This window comes from Pristis pectinata, chromosome 1, assembly GCF_009764475.1.
Source record: "Pristis pectinata isolate sPriPec2 chromosome 1, sPriPec2.1.pri, whole genome shotgun sequence".
NCBI classification, from domain to species: Eukaryota; Metazoa; Chordata; class Chondrichthyes; order Rhinopristiformes; family Pristidae; genus Pristis; species Pristis pectinata.
The window spans coordinates 52,049,148-52,065,794 of NC_067405.1; the positions used below are offsets into that span (position 1 = coordinate 52,049,148).

Below are 16,647 nucleotides of genomic sequence, written 5' to 3' on the forward strand. Positions count from 1 at the left end.
CAGGCAGCATCCTTGTAAATCTCCTCTGCACTCTTTTTATGGCTTCCACATCTTTCCTGTAGTGAGGCGACCAGAACTGAGCACAGTACTCCAAGTGGGGTCTGACCAGGGACTTATATAGCAGCAACAATACCTCCCGGCTCCTAAATTCAATTCCCCGATGATGAAGGACAATACACCATATGCCTTCTTAACCACAGAGTCAACCTGCACAGCCGCTTTGAGCGTCCTATGGACTCGGACCCCAAGATCCCTCTGATCCTCCACACTGCAAAAGTCCTACCATTAAGACTATATTCCGCCAACATATTTGACCTCCCAAATTTAAGATAGAATTAGTGAAATAGATTAGGAGACACCAACAAAGGAGGTGCTGATAGTTTATTATGGAACAGTAAGAACTAAATTTCAATTTAAATAAAAGGATATTTTTAAAAAGTCTGATCTTCTCTATCTTTCCACCTAGTGGGAATGAGGGTCAGATTTATTGTGGGATGGATTACTTCATTATCAGTTCACTAGAGAAAGTAAAATTTAAATTAATAATTATCCTGATTTATATTAATAATTAGAATGTAATGGAATAATACCTTATAGAGTTTCAGGTCTTCTCAATTGGCTCTGAAAATGGACTATTAGGGATTAATCAAGCCTGGGTGTCTGGGCATGAGTAACTATCAGGTGGTCAGAATAAGCAACTGATGAAGTTACAAAAAAGTGTGAGTTTGGGGAGGATTGTAATGTCCAATTATGACAACCAGGAAATAAGCTTCACATGTAAGACATAATGCAGTTAACCTGCATTATTGCTTGTGATAGATCAGTGTTCCCTCTTACTCCTCTGTATTCCAGTTTCTTTCTCTCCTTTCCTGATTGTTTATCTTTCTTTCTGGGGTTATTTTCTTTGTTTGTTCCTGCAATTTTTTTTTGCTTATTTTTTTCTGTATCTTTTGTACAGTAGTGTTCCAAAGGTTAGCTCAATTGTACCTGCATGCCTGCAAGATGTTAGGTGTTTGTGGGCTGGAGTTGGGAAAGGGTATTGGTATTGGTTTTGGTTTATTATTGTCACTTGTACCAAAGTACAGTGAAAAACTTGTCTTGCATACCGATCGTACAGGTTAATTCATTTCACAGTGCTGTTACATTGAGTTAGTACGGAGTGCATTGAGGTAGTGCAGGTAAAAACAATAACAGTACAGAGTAAAGTGTCACAGTTACAGAGAAAGTGCAGTGCAATAAGGTGCAAGGTCACAACAAGGTAGATCGTGAGGTCAGAGTCCATCTCATCATATAAGGGAACCATTCAGTAGTCTTATCACAGTGGGATAGAAGCTGTCCTTGAGCCTAGTGGTATGTGCCCTCAGGTTCCTGTATCTTCTGCCTGATGGGAGAGGAGAGAAGAGAGAATGACCTTGGTGGGGTGTCTTTGATTATGCTGGCTGCTTCACCAAGGCAGCGAGATGTATAGACATAGTCCATGGAGGGGAGGCTGGTTTCCGTGATGCGCTGGGCTGTGTCCGCAACTCTCTGCAGTTTCTTGTGGCCCTGGGCAGAGCAGTTGCCATACCAAGCTAAGATACATCCAGATAGGATGCTTTCTATTGTGGGATGTGGTATCCAGTTAATGAGGCAAGCTTCATGGCTGACAGTAGCTTTTGGATTGATAGGGATTTGATTGCAGAAATAACGGCAACAAGAAAAGTCATTGCAAGGGTCCTCAGCACCTCATCTCAATGATTGAAGAGCTGTTTCCTGAATTGTTACATGGATTCTATTATCCAGATGAACAATGGATGTATTCAAGGGAAAAGCAGACGGCAGCATCAACCACTATTCTTGGCTTTCTCAAATGTGTCTCCACCCTACATCAGTATATGATCCCATATAAGCTTAATAAATGGGACCCCAACAGATCCAGTCTCAGCATAAGTGTCAAGCAAGGCTGCGTCATTGCCCAAAGCTTCCTCAATTGTTCTTGCTGCACACCTCACATTCAATAAGCTTCCCATTCAAGTTCAAGTTTATTGCTGTCACAGGCTTACATACACAGGGTATAAATGTCATGAAAATTAGCTTTTTTCAGCAGTAGTACAATATAGCGCCTCCACTTCCCTCAGGTATGTCTTCTTTGACACTTACCAATTTTTATCGATGCACCATAGAAAGCATCCTATCTGGATGCATCACGGCTTGGTATGGCAACTGCTCTGCCCAGGACCACAAGAAACTGCAGAGAGTTGCGGACACAGCCCAGTGCATCAAGGAAACCAGCCTCCCCTCTATGGACTCTGTCTATACGTCTCGCTGCCTTGGTGAAGCAGCTAGCATAATCAAAGATTCTACCCACGTGGGTCATTCTCTCTTCTGCCCTCTCCCATCAGGCAGCAGATACAGGAGCCTGAGGGCACATACCACCAGGGTGAAGGATAGCTTCTATCCCACAGTGATAAGACTATTGAAAGGTTCCCTTATACAATGAGATTGATTCTTGACCTCACAATCTACCTTGTTATAACCTTGCACCTTATTGTCTACCTGCAATGCACTTCCCTGTAACTGTGACACTTTACTCTGTACTCTTATTGTTTTTACCTGTTCTACCTCAATGCACTCTGTACTGACTCAATGTATCTGCACTGTGTAATGAATTGATCTGTACGATCGGTACACAAGACAAGTTTTTCACTGTACCTCGGTACAAGTGACAATAATAAACCAATACCAATACATTAAATACATGACAAACATAAGTTAACATAAACTTAAAGTAACATAGCTTACACATGTGCAAAATAAACAACAAAATAAACACAACAACACCAGTGCAAGATCAATAGAGACAAATAAAAAGTTGGAAAGGCACTAATCTACAGGACAAATGGGAAAATGTTCAACCTATGCCTTTCAAACTTTGCCTCCTCCACTTCAAACCAGGTCATTGAGCTGCCCATATGCAGAAGACACTTGCATAGGTGTACACTTAGAGTCTGGACAACAAGTCATTGTTGACTCATTTAGTGAAGTGTACAAAAGAATGGGCCTTACACTAAACATCTGCAGAACAAATATCCTCTGCTAACTTACCTCTGCAGCACAGTGGTCTCCCTAATAATGCAGTCCACAATCAGGCCTTGGAAAATGTGAAGTACTTTTCTTATCAGGAGCCACCCCTCAATGAGGGCAGAATTTAACGAAATTAATTATTGCCTTCAGTGCACCAGAGCAACCTTTGGCCATCTGTTTGAAAACCCTGCATGAAGCTTGTGGTCTATGAACAACAGTGATTTCTTCCCTCCTACATGTTTCTGAGACATGGATCACCTACAATTGGCACTTCAAAGCACTGGAGCAGTATCACTGAAGCTGTCTCCAGAAATCATCCAAATTCACTAGAAGGATAAACAAACCAATATCATTGTCCTCTTCAAGGTAAGCATCTTCATCATCAAGACTCTAATTACGCTCTGATGGACAAGCTGCATCATTCACATACCTGGTTCCAGATTTTCATAGCATGCACCCTACTCTGAGCTCCATCACAGCAAGAGATCACAAGAAAGATAAAGGAAATGATGCCAGGATATTCTACTTGAAAAAGTACAACACACACACTGACTTTTGAGGCTCCCTGACCCATCATTACTCAAATTAGAGAAGGAGTGTCTAGGATGACAATGAGGATCTCCTTTGCTTCAGTAAGTATGATTATTAATGGGGCCACTGGTTGTACAGAGGAGGCAATTTGTGTCCATATATCTAGAAAATGACCAAAGTTTAATATCCCAACATGAGCAATGATTGTCATGATCAATGTACAAGCTGTAAGAGACAGACAGAGGAAGAGACAGAGAGAGAAATTATCACATACTAAGATTCTTTTCTTTAACCCTATGTAGTTTTTGATCCTTCATAAGACTGTAAAATTCACAAGACAGTAATAAGCAGGACTGCATAAAATCTCTCTTTTATGCCCAAGGCTTTTGAAAATGCTAAATAGTCAAAGGGTGTTGCATTGAAAACCATTACAAGAGCATTTCAATCATCCGAACAAAGAGCTACACCTAAAAGTCCACTGTGTCTAAGGACTGATTTGCTACATCTGATGTTTATGCTCAGTAATGCAGTTAGCTTATTTCAACAAAGGGACACTGATGATGAGAAGTCTTGAACTTCGTATTTTCCCACCTGAAACGTGACATGTAGTTTCATTAGAACTGTCCTCCCACTAGAAATGAAACACCATTGTAAGTATAATCCCATTCTAACCATTGAAATTATGTTTTGCCACCTGACATGTAATTCCAGTGTGAATCCATTCAAGTTGTATCAAAGTACAAATACAGGCACCATGCATCCAAAGGGGGTGGGGGTGGGATCTGTGCAAGCTGTAGGGCTGGCGTACAAAGCATGTTTTCAGATCGATGGGGAAGATGCAATTATATCTGATAAAGGAGAGTGTGATTTTACCTTAAAAATAAGACTTGTCAACTAGGGTACCATGGTCAGGGAAGGTTGAAACAGAGATTGCAATTCAGGGTGAACTGATCAGACACCAGGAGTTGAGCAGTTTGGATTGTTGGCAGATTGACCCCCAAGCCATGAGTGTCCATGGATCAGTTCATAGCACAGGTGGATATAGAGAAAGGGAAGGGTATCATGGTGCCTGCTATGACTCTGAGGTTACTGTAATCTCAAGTAACAGTATTTCACCACAGACTGACGGATACTGATCTCTTTTCATTTATTAAATCAGAAGTAGTTCAATTGGTGTCCCGTTGTATACAAGAGGAGATACCAGTCTGGGGACACTGCATTGGCTTCATCACAGATCCCACAGAACATGGGTAAAAGCAAGTAATTGTTGATTTTGAAGTACTGTCTAAGAAGAAGAATATCTTATGAACTGTTTCTACAGGCAGAGAAGAATCCAAATCTACAGGCTGAAATCTGTGGTTGTCAATAAGCAAGGGAAAGCATTTCAGTTTAAATAATGATAAAATTTCCTGATGGGTTTAAACCCATAAGGGATTTTGTCAATCCGCTGGCAGACTATTATAACCTAAAGGCTGGAATATGCAATCTATCTTCCTCAAAAGCCATTTTTGGCTTCACCAGGTTGAATTGGGAGGGAGAAGTATTTATTGGAAGGCTTCCACATGAGTTGGATAAAGGCCAATAATCTTAAAATTTAGCCCTTTAAAGGATGGCCACAACCATTGGTGATTAAACATTTTGAAACCTAGCAATAAGGTTTAGTGAAAAGTCAGTTGACAATTAACACTTCTTTGACTATTCATAAAACTGTTAGCTTATCTGATGAAAAGACTTTTATATATTTCAGGGGATTTTACGTTTTACTACTACTTTCATTTTATTGAATGCAAGAATTAAACAGCTCTAAAAAGGCAATATAAATTCGACTTGCACTGAAAAACTCATGCAATGTTTCCTGATATACAAAACCATACGAACACAGCGTGTATTTAATAGAAAAGTGCAACTGTGCATGAATGCATTAAAGTGTTCCCAAAATAAACCAAACAATAAAATGACAAGATATGGAAATACAGGATCAAAGAGACAATTGTGAATATATCCATTTTCTCTCTGGAAGGAAATCAAATGCTGACTATAATGACTAGTTTGAAATTAGTTTGAAAATACTAGGAGAAAATTGATTTGAATATGATTCAATGAGGAAAAGCCAGAGTTCCTAAAGTAGCCTTGATATCCAAATTCAGACTCATGTACTGAATTCAAACTAAATTATTGTCTCACTGGTTACATTTCCAAAATATATCTGAAACTAAAATCAAAGCATTTTTTTTCTGCTTATAATTGTAATAAAGGGAAAATAGGCTGCTAACGCAGGTATTTAGAACGATACCACACAGTCATAAGAAAGTATCTCTGGCATTTGTGGGTATTTAAAAATAGGCAACATAGTTTCCTAAACAACGTTGATAATTAAAAGCATTAATGGAAATCAGTTCCTATTTGTTAAAATGCCCTGAATGATTATTGTGGTGTACTTAACATCATGTAAAATATATCTGCGCACCATTTTAACTAAGTCATAAAGAAGACAGTAAAATAATAATGTCAGAAAACTCATACAAATTTCAGACCATTTCAAATGCTTTCAACACTTCCCTATTGCCATGTAACGTTAACAGTTGTCATATCAGGACTTCTACTTGTCATACATTGAAATGTCTGAAATTGCTTAATAAAAAGAAAAATATCACTGAAGGTCAGAGAAATTACTGAAGCATCACAGTTCAATAAACACCTAAAGTTATAATTATATAAACCTTGTTTCTGTATTCCATTTTAAAAATATTCAGGAAACACAATTACTACGGTTATAGCTGTGAATTTTTATCACAGAGAATTGAATTGTTTTCATTGCTGTGCAAAGAAAGTAGCAAATTGGCTGTTTGGAGAATATATACATTATACGACAGGGCATGTGGAATGTGACAGCAAGTGATACTTTGCCTGTCACATTGGAGACTAATTCAGACCTTATTCACTATGTGACTGGCATCCCTTGTAATGAACACTGCAGAATGGCAGCATGGACTAAAATTACAGATTGTAGTAGGAGATAATGTTGTATTTACTCATAGTTTTGTTAATGCTCAGTTTGGTACTTTGTTCAATAAATAGGAAGAAATTTAAATCAGGGAAAGGATAGAAGCTAAGCAAGATTGTACAATAAAATCCATCCATTTCCATATGTGGCAATGAAAGAAGTTGCTTATTTCATGATTTCACAAAATTCATTAACACCCGACATTATTGTACAATTACATCCCTGTATAAACAGAAGCTGTGCCTTCTGAATACTTCATTAAAGTGAGGGGCCATAAATTCAGATCCATATCACCCACTGTTTTGGTTTAATGGGTGAAAAATTGGCTCTATGACAACTAGTTCATTAGTTTTGTAAAAATCCAATTGATTAGTTTCTATGCCAACAATTAAACACACACACATTGCTTCTCAGTAAATGGGGGATCTTTTGAATGGTTCTTTATTGTGTAACCTTTACTAATGCACATGGACAAAATAAAAATTCTGCCCTGCTGTTTATTTTTTCCTCTAATTCTATTCATAGCCAAAGCTTTTTGTCCTTCCGGGTCAACTGCTCTCTGTTCTGCATGTGATTTTGCTAACTTAAGCAGCTCAAACAGTTTGACATCCTTTTTGAGGACTTTCCATGAAAGTTCCTTTGGTACTATTCTTCAATAATTTGCATTTTCAGCTCTCACTGAAGATCAGAAATTTCACACTTTGTGGCAAGATGTCTCAGACATGCGAAACACCTATCAACTGTTTCTCCTGCTTCCTGTGTGGTGCAAAAGAATATGACTGCCTCACACACCACATTTCACTTGGATTGAAATATATGCAGTCAATGCAGATTTACTCCTCTGCAGTTGGTAAAGAAAATAATGTTTTGTAAATATCCAGCAGCTCTTCACCAACATAAAATAAAGGGAATGCGTTGTCCTTTGTAATTTCTGTGATTTCACATTCTGTCATTGTCCCTTCAAACTACCTTTCCTATTGGGGCAAGACTCAAGATAGTTTCAATGGTATGTAGTTTGGCTTGGCTATTTCCAGCTTAAATATGATCCAATGCACTGCAGGGGAAACTAATGCAACGATTTTTACTGTTTACTTAATGACGTATATTTGATGTTGGTTGGTTTATACAGATTCACTTTAATTTGATTAGACGTGTGAATTTAATTTCTCCTCAGAAGCTATAGGATTGAATGGCAGGCTAACTCAGTTTTCAAATGGTGCCATATGAAATTCCTTATAATAGAACAAAGAGCACCATCAAGCTTCATTGGTAAAGGTACTTACACAAAATGTTCAAACTGATGCCAGCTGCATTTTAGTCTACTTATTCTCTTTCATCAGTAAATTCCAGGTTGGCTCCCATATTATGTCATCTGTATAACCTAATCCTACCATTGCCACTTGAAAAATGGAGGCATCAGTCTGTTCCTTTATTGCCTCTCCTTGGCTACCGTGCAGTATACAATGGGAAGTATGCAAAGCTCTTACAGTAAATAAATTACAGGACAATAATGTAAAATAACATTATTACATTTGGCACAGTTCTGAGGTCAAAATGGGTGTGACACTAACACCTAAAGTGTAGCTGATCATGATGTTAATTATTATGCAATGCTGATTTGACACCAGAGCTGCTTAAATAGGCATTAATGCTCCTGCCAACGTCTTCTCCTGGCTACACAGAACTAGATATGAAGTAGCTTCCATCTAAAATATTATTAGTTATCAAAACTAATGCATTTTATGAGGTTTAAAATTGCCTGTTCCTTCAAAATATAGTCCAAGGGCTTACAAATTGGTCAGCAGGAAGTATTTAGCAGCAACATAAATTGTTAGCAAGCATTGAATAATCACCCATTAAAGAAAGTAGTGCAAAGCATTTGACAAGCAGGGAAGTGTATCTATAAAGCTAGTTATAACATTATTAGATGTGTCAAAAGTAACTGAGATGATTAAAAGGTCATTTCAATGTGACCAAATGTAAAATATCATAATATTTTAATTAAATATAAACCAAGTAAAAATTTAAAATGACTAATATAATAATAGATTAAAATGTCCAATAAAATATATTATGAATCAATAAAAAAATTACAGGACATTGATGGTGCAAACATGGCCATCCATGAAATTGATGAAGCAAATGTTTTAAGTCTCTCAGTGTCTAAAAACTTTGAGGCTATCATTGTCCAGAAGTCTGTAGTGCTGACTACAAGACCAACAAATTCAATAACAGCTCTTCCAAACAATTTCTAGCTTAAAGCATCTAAATCGGTTTATTTACAGACATTTTCATTCCAGCTCCGATCATGTAATTCATTTTTATCTTCAAACCTGATGCTAATGATTTTGGTGGCAATCTTCTCATGTCTGAGGAAGTTGATGTCAGGTATCTACAAGCCCCATTGTCTATTTTTATCCTTGGTTTCATGAAAGTCCTAAAATCTTATTAATTTTTACTCATTTAACGTAAACATACTTCTACTGCCTTGTCTTGCCTTGGCTTGATGCAATAAGGTTGACCACTTCATCACATCCTATTTCTCTTTACCTATCATAACTATTGTTTCTCCCACTTCTTCATAATTATTGTGAAGGTGGCTACTCTTCTTAGTTATGGTAACACCATGAACATTTTCCACAACTCAATTAATCAAGATTCAAACTAACTACACAGTTACATAATAGGCATATGTTCATAGAGTGTGTAAGAACTCAAAAGCACGATAAGATCTTTAGGTGTCATTTTAATTGCATCCAGAGTCTTTATGTTTCCATATGTACTTTATTTTCTGTCTAAGTATTAATTCCAGCAGTCGAAAGCAGCTCTAATTGTTGGGCCATTTAAAATTTGAAATTCAACCCAATCACAATTCCAAAACATTCTACAAGTATATTAGGAGCAAGAGGGTAGCTAGGGAAAGAGTGGGTCTCCTTAAGGACCAAAAGGGTAATCTATGTGTCAAGCCAAGGGATGTGGGTGAGTTTTAAGTGAATACTCTTCATCAGTATTCACCAAGGTGAAAGAAGTGGAAGATAGTGAGTTCAGGGAAGGGTATGTTGAAAGTCTGGAGCACGTGGATATTAAGAAGGTGGAGATGTTAGCTGTGGTGGAATGCATAAGGGCTGACATATCCCCAGGGCCAGATGAGATCTACCCTGGTTGCTATGGAAAACAAAGAAGGAAATAGCTGAGGCCACGATGAAGATTACTGCATTTTCATTAGCCACTGGTGAGGACTGGAGGACAACTAATTGCCAGTGGGCCTTAGGTCAGTGGTAGTGAAATTATTGGAGAAAATAATGATAAGATTTTTGTACCTTTAGAAAGACCAGGAACAGTCATCATGACTTTGTGTATGGGAACTTATGCCTCACTAATTTAATTTGATTAAGGTTTTTGAGGAGGTGGACATTGTTTATATGGACTTTATTAAGGCATTTCATAAGGTCCCACATGGTAGGCTCAATCAGAGGTTAAGGCACAGGGGATCCAAGGTGAACTGGCGAATTGGATCCAAAATTCTCTTGGTGATAGGGCCAGAGGGTGGTGGTAAAGGTTGTTTTTCTAAATGGAAATCTGTGATCAGTGGTGTACCACAGGGCTCAATGCTGGGAACTTTGTTGTTTGTGATATACTGTATATTAATGACTTGGATGTGAATGTAGGAGAAATGATTAGTAAAATTGTGGAATGCACAAAAACTGATGATTTTTGGATAGTGAGGAAGGTTGAATTAGTACAGCAAGATATAGATTAGGTGGAAAATTGGGCAGACCTTTGGCAGATGGAATTTAATCCTGACAAGTGCGAGGTGATGCATTTTGGGAAGTCAAATAGGGATAGGACATAAACAGCAAATGGGAGGGTGCCAAGGATTGTTGATGAACAGAGGAAACTTGGGGTCCTGAAAGTGGTATTGGTATTGGCATTGGTTTATTATTGTCACTTGTACTGAGGTACAGTGAAAAGCTTGTCTTGCATACCGATTGTACAGGTCAACTCATTACACAGTGCAGATACGTTGAGTTAGTACAGAGTGCATTGAGGTAGTACGGGTAAAAACAATAACAGTACAGAGTAATGTGTCACAGCTACAGAGATAGATATGAAGAAGGCACATGGAATGTTTGCCTTCATATGTCAGGGCACAGAATTTAAAAGTTGGGCCAATATGCTGCAACTACATTATACTGGTTAGTTAGACTGCACTTGGAGTATTGTGTGAAGTTCTGGTCACCACACTCCAGGAAGGATGTGGTTACGCTGGAAGAGTGCAGAGGAGATTCACCAGGGTGTTGTCTGGATTAGAGGACTTTAGTTATGGAGAGAGATTGGATAGGCTGAGCTTGTTTTCCCTTGAGTGAGTGAAAGAGTTTGAGGAGTGACTTGATAGAGCTGTATAAAATTATAAGAGGCACAGATAGGGTAATTCGTCAGAAACTTTTTCCCAGGGTAGGGGTATCAAAAACAAGAGGATTTAGGTTAAAGGTGAGAGGAAAGATATTTAAAGGGGGTTTGAGACAGGCAAGTATTTGACACAGAAGGTGGTTGATGTCTGGAACTCGATGCCAGAGAATGTGGTGGAATCAGATATAATCATTACATTTAAGAGATATTGAATAGCCAAGGCACAGAAGGAGAAGGATATGAACCCAATTTGGGTAAATGGGATTAATGCAGGTTGGCAAAATGGTCGGCATGGACTTGGTGGGCTGAAGAGCCCGTTTTTGTACTGTACAGCTCTACGCCTCTCTGAATCTATGACTCAACCATTTTTCTTAAAATAGGCACAGGAATCTGTATTTTGATCCTAGTTTTGGTATACAGTATAACATTACATTTGGGACATACAAAATTCTTTTTGAATTTTTAATCAGATCGTCAATATTTAAAACAGGGATTAGAGATGCCTTAATTAAAATCCGCTGATAACATAGTTAAGTTTGCACATTATTTGACAATTCATAGCAGCCCAAGAATTAATTGGTACTCCCTGGTATTTTTTCTGCACAGCCAGGAACAATAAGGTCAATTGTACGCTAATTGTTGTTAGTTTGATCAAAACTTCAATTGGATCATTATATTGTCAGCAAAAGCCAAAGAGCAGCATTTTATGACCTTATCCTCAAAGCTGATGTCCTTCCAATCACCATCTAATGTGCACATTAATGAATCCACTATTATGTTATGCAGGAGGCTGATAAGGCCTTGTGATTGAAATAGTGTTTGTATCTTTCTCCCCACCCTCAATTGTTGCATTAGCATTAATCTAAATGTTTATTATGGGATAGAAAAAAACATTCCCCTTGGCCACATTATTGAGGGATTTCAATCATTTTTGTGCAGCTGAATCAAAGATATTGATACATCAACAAACACCACCACTAGAGACACTAGAGACTGCAGACGCTGGAATCTGGAGCAAAAGCAATCTGCTGGAGGAACTCAGGTCACAATCCTGCATCAGGACTGAGAGTGGAGAGGGAAGATTGTAGGTATAAAGCGGAGAGGGGTGAGGTGAGACAGGGGCCAGTAGGTGATAGGTGGACCAAGGAGGAGTGGGGGATGATGGACAGAAGGAACGAGGTGGGGGAGAGGGAGGAGTAGAGTTGGTAGACAGAGGTAAGTAAGTCTTAGGTAGAAGAAGACAAAGAAGATCCACAAGCACCACTGCCCTGTTTCTGTCTGCTCTTGCTCAACTGAACATACTGTATCTCCTTTTATCTTGACTCTATCTTGTTTTCTCTTGTCCAGTGCTTTCCAACTTGCATCCAGGACTTTGCATGCTCTTCACCATTTTGACATCTTCCAGTTTCCCAGCTCACACTGTTTACCTTCACTGTGGATATCATAAGGAAGTCTTCAAGCTCTCCACTTCTTTCTGCAACAAAGATCTAACCAGTTCCCCTCCATCAACACTTTCATCCCCTTGACAGTATTTGTTCATATTCTGAACAACTTTTGATTCCTCTCACTTCCTAGAAATCAAAGGGGTAGTTAAGGGCACTCACATGGGCCCCAGTTACGCCTGTCTTTTCATTTTCTTCTTGCAACAGTCCTTGTTCCAAACCATCTCTGGCACCACTCCCCAACTCTTTTGCCGTTACATTGGCAACTGCATTGGTGCCCCTACCTGCACCCATACAGAACTCGTCAATTTTATAATTTCGCTATGAACTTCCACCTGCTCTCAAATTCATTTGGTCCTTTTTAGAAAGACGCTTCTGTCCCTTTTCTGGATCTCTCTGTCTCCATCTCATGAGACAAACTACCCACTGACCTTTACTATAAACCTACTGACTCCCACAGACTGTCTGCTTTATCTCATTTGTAACCCACATGGGTTTCTCTATTCATGGTTACTTCAAAACATAGAACATAGAACACTACAGCACAGTACAGGTCCTTCAGTCCACAATGTTGTGCTGACATTTTATCCTGCTCTAAGATCTATCTAACCCTTCCTTTCCACATAGCTCCCTATTTATCTATCATTCATGTGTTTATCTAAGAGTCTCTTAAATGTCCCTAATGTATCTGCCCCCACAAGCTCTGCTGGCAGTGCGTTCCACGCACCCACCACTCTCTGTGTAAAAAATTTACCTCTGACACTCCCCTTATATCTTCCTCCAATTACCTTAAAATTATGTCCTCTCGTGTTAGCCATTGTTGCCCTGCGAAAAAGTCTTTGACTGTCCACTCGATCTATATGCCTCTTATCATCTTGAGTAAAGCAAACCTTCGTTCTTGGCTGTCATCATACAGCTTTTAAATCATTTGTATCTGCTTTCTTATTTGCTTTAGACAATTATGATTTTTAGGATTCACCTGCCAGTTTTTTTTTCTTTTAGGAAGAACAAAGTTTGAATTTCCTTTTTGACTTTTTTGACATTATTCACAAAAACTCTGTAATTAACAGGCCAAATATTCTCCCTTACCTTATTTATTGTGTTTAATTTACCAGACTACCAATGGTTTTATTACCAATTAGTAATTCTGTATCTGACAGGAATCCTCCTTTGCATAAATTGGAATAATAAGCTAGATATTTAGCTTTGAAACTTAAATGTAATTCCTTAATAGATCCTTTATCAGCAAGTCTAACTGTTAAGCAGAATTAGCTACAAATCTAGCCTTTTGTAGGCTATTCTAATACTCATTATTTGAATTAGTATTCACATCAGTATTTTCTTGATCATATCCATCATTAGTGGTATCAATATTGTCAACACAAGATTCCTCCACTGCAATATAATCATCATATTCCTTCCTAAGTTTAGCAACCTCAAATGTCAGAGGAAGTGATTGAGGCAGGTACAATAACAATTTTTAACAGACAGTTGGACAGGTACATGGATTAGGAAGGTTTAGAAGGTTATGGGCCAAACACTGGCAAATGGGACTAACTTGGATGGGACGTCTTGGTCAGCATGGACCAGTTGGGTCAAAGGGCCTGTTTCTGTGCTGTATGACTCTAAATGTCTTTAATATTATATCTAATTGTTGATTTTAATGATTGATTTTCAAAATTTTGATATTTATATTGCTTTATTCTTGTACTTAAATTTCAGTTCTAAAATATTTTAACATCCTCAGGAAGATTGCTTGTCTTTCGTTTGGTGATACATGTGGGCATACACCTCTTCATGATTCATTCCACTGGATGGTGATAGGGTTTAGGATATCCCAAACTTATTTTGATTTTAAAATTGCTACATGAATAGAACTGTTTATTCAAGTTAGTGCTGCAATGTCAATGTAACATTTGCATTTTGGTGGTGTGGTTTGCTGTTGAATGGAAACTGCTTTCTTAATGGCAATTTTTTACAGATGATTTCAACAGTGCTAATCTGATGCTTACTTTTCATGTGTTTTCAAGAAATGTCAAGAAAACCCTTCGTTTCAGAGTTAAATAACAGATACTCTAATAGATATTGAACATTAACCTTGCCAAACAAATCCTGGTAGCCCTTGGGATCAATTTGTGAACAGATTACATTCTACAATATTAATGCTATCCATATTAACATTAAAATGGTTAAAATTAATGATATTTTTTGCTTCATAAAAGGTACCCATTATCAGTGGGTAAAAAATGTTAAATACAAATGATAAAATTCTTTGACATCAAAAGTCATTAAATTAAAATGTTAGCCTCATTGGCTGGCTCCATCTTGTTGTAAATGGCAGGTTCCAGCTGTCTGGTGGAGATTTTCCCATGTTCTGCTAAAATAGAGTTGATCTTCAAAGCCTGGGAAGTTGAGGAAACAGTAGCTATTCTAGCTGACATGGGTCTAGTCTTTCCACAATCCATGCCACTGATGACCATAAGATGGCTATAATTTGATTGGTCTATATCCCATGCAATTTTGAATGTTTCCTGAGGGACACTCACCATTCTTTTAATGAATGCCAAGTTCTAATACACACTACAAACCACCCAGCCCTAATCTTAAAATGTTAACTTGACCTGCATGATTGGTTCTATCAACCTGGCAGGATTTTTCTTGGAGGTGGGACTGTAGATTGTAGAGGTTTGAAGTATAGACCCCTGTGTCTAACACTAACCAATAAAACCACCTTTAAAGAAAAACAGAGGAGTTCTTCCTGATGTGCCTGTCAATACTTATTCTATGAGCAATGTCACTGAAACAGATTATCTACTGACCTTAATTATATTTTGCCCAAGAGGGAGGCTGTATTTCCTTGCAAAACAAGGGTGACAATACCTTGAAAAAATAATTAGATGTCTATGAAGTGCTTTGAAACATCCTAAGCATGTGAAAGGTAACGTGTAAATGCAATTTATTTCTTTATTGAAGGACTAGTCATTCTTGTGCAGTACATTACATGGAAAAGTTGGATAAACTGCACTGCAGATGAACAAAAATCAGTATCTTTCACAGTCACTCTTTCCACATATGTTTCAAGAATTAACTGCCTGACTGCACCTTCTCTCAAGAACAAAGCTGGAAGTACAGACAGAGATAAGAAAGAAACAGATGCATACCACATTCATATACAATCAACAAGGGAATGATGCTATACAACGGGAAACTATAAATAGCTGTTCCTCACTGTCTTCGTGGATAAGAGTGACCAAGAAAATTCGTTAGTTCTGTAAACCAGCATTGGTTTAATTCTAATCCGGCCAAAGGTGTAGGAGATGTACATATGAGATCTAACCGAGGGTCTGGATCAAGTGGGAAAATCAGCAAAGAAATGGCAGATGGAATTTAACTCGGACAAGTGCAAAGTGTTTGGTAGGTGAAACCAGCTCAGGACTTGCACAGTAAATGGCAGGGCCCTGGAGAGTGTTGTAGGACTGAGACACCTCTGGGTACAAGTAGATCGTTCCCAGAAAGTGGCAACACAGGTGGACAGGGTGAAGGCGGCGTTTGGTGTGCATGTTTTTATCACTGAGTGCAGGAATGCATCACGTTACATCATTGTACAACAGCAACAGTTAAAATACATTTGGATAATTAGATGGACAGGAAGGTTTCAGAGGGATGTGGGCCCAAGATGGGCAAATGGGATTAGTTTAGATGGGCACCTTGGTCGGCATGGCTGAGATGGGCCAAAAGCCTATTTCCGTGCTGTGTTACTCTGTGACTCGATAACTGTACAGGTCCAAGTCGAGTTTATGGTCACATGCACAAGTACATGTGTGCACAGGTGCAATGAAGAACTTACCTGCAGCAGCATCACACAGACACAGCATCAGATAAGCAGCATTCTAAAGAAAAACATCAATTATACAAAATCATACACAATTTTTATAAGAAAGAACACAATTCAAACAAAAAAGGGTTCACTTCAGTGCAAAGTGATCATGGAATTGCTGTACTGCAGTGATTGGGGCTGTGCCGGTGGGAGGATGTCAGCCAGCTGGAAAGGGTGCAGGAAAGATTCACAAAGATGGTAACCAGTCTGAGATGATGGGGCTACCTTCCCTCGAGCATAAGAGGCAGAGGGCTGACCTTATAGAGGTTTATAATATCATGAGGGGCACAGATAAGGTGGATGAATGAGTGGAAAATAGA

General features: G+C 38.5%; 1 long non-coding RNA gene across 1 annotated transcript in view; it reads right to left on the reverse strand.

Moving 5' to 3' along the window:
• Positions 1 to 16,302: 16,302 nt before the first annotated feature.
• The window catches only part of LOC127574622 (uncharacterized), a 172,158-nt gene continuing 171,813 nt past the window's right edge, over positions 16,303 to 16,647 (reverse strand). Inside the window, exon 3 of the long non-coding RNA XR_007956937.1 lies at positions 16,303 to 16,340. This is a non-coding gene — a long non-coding RNA (uncharacterized LOC127574622). The remainder of the gene's footprint in view (positions 16,341 to 16,647) is intronic.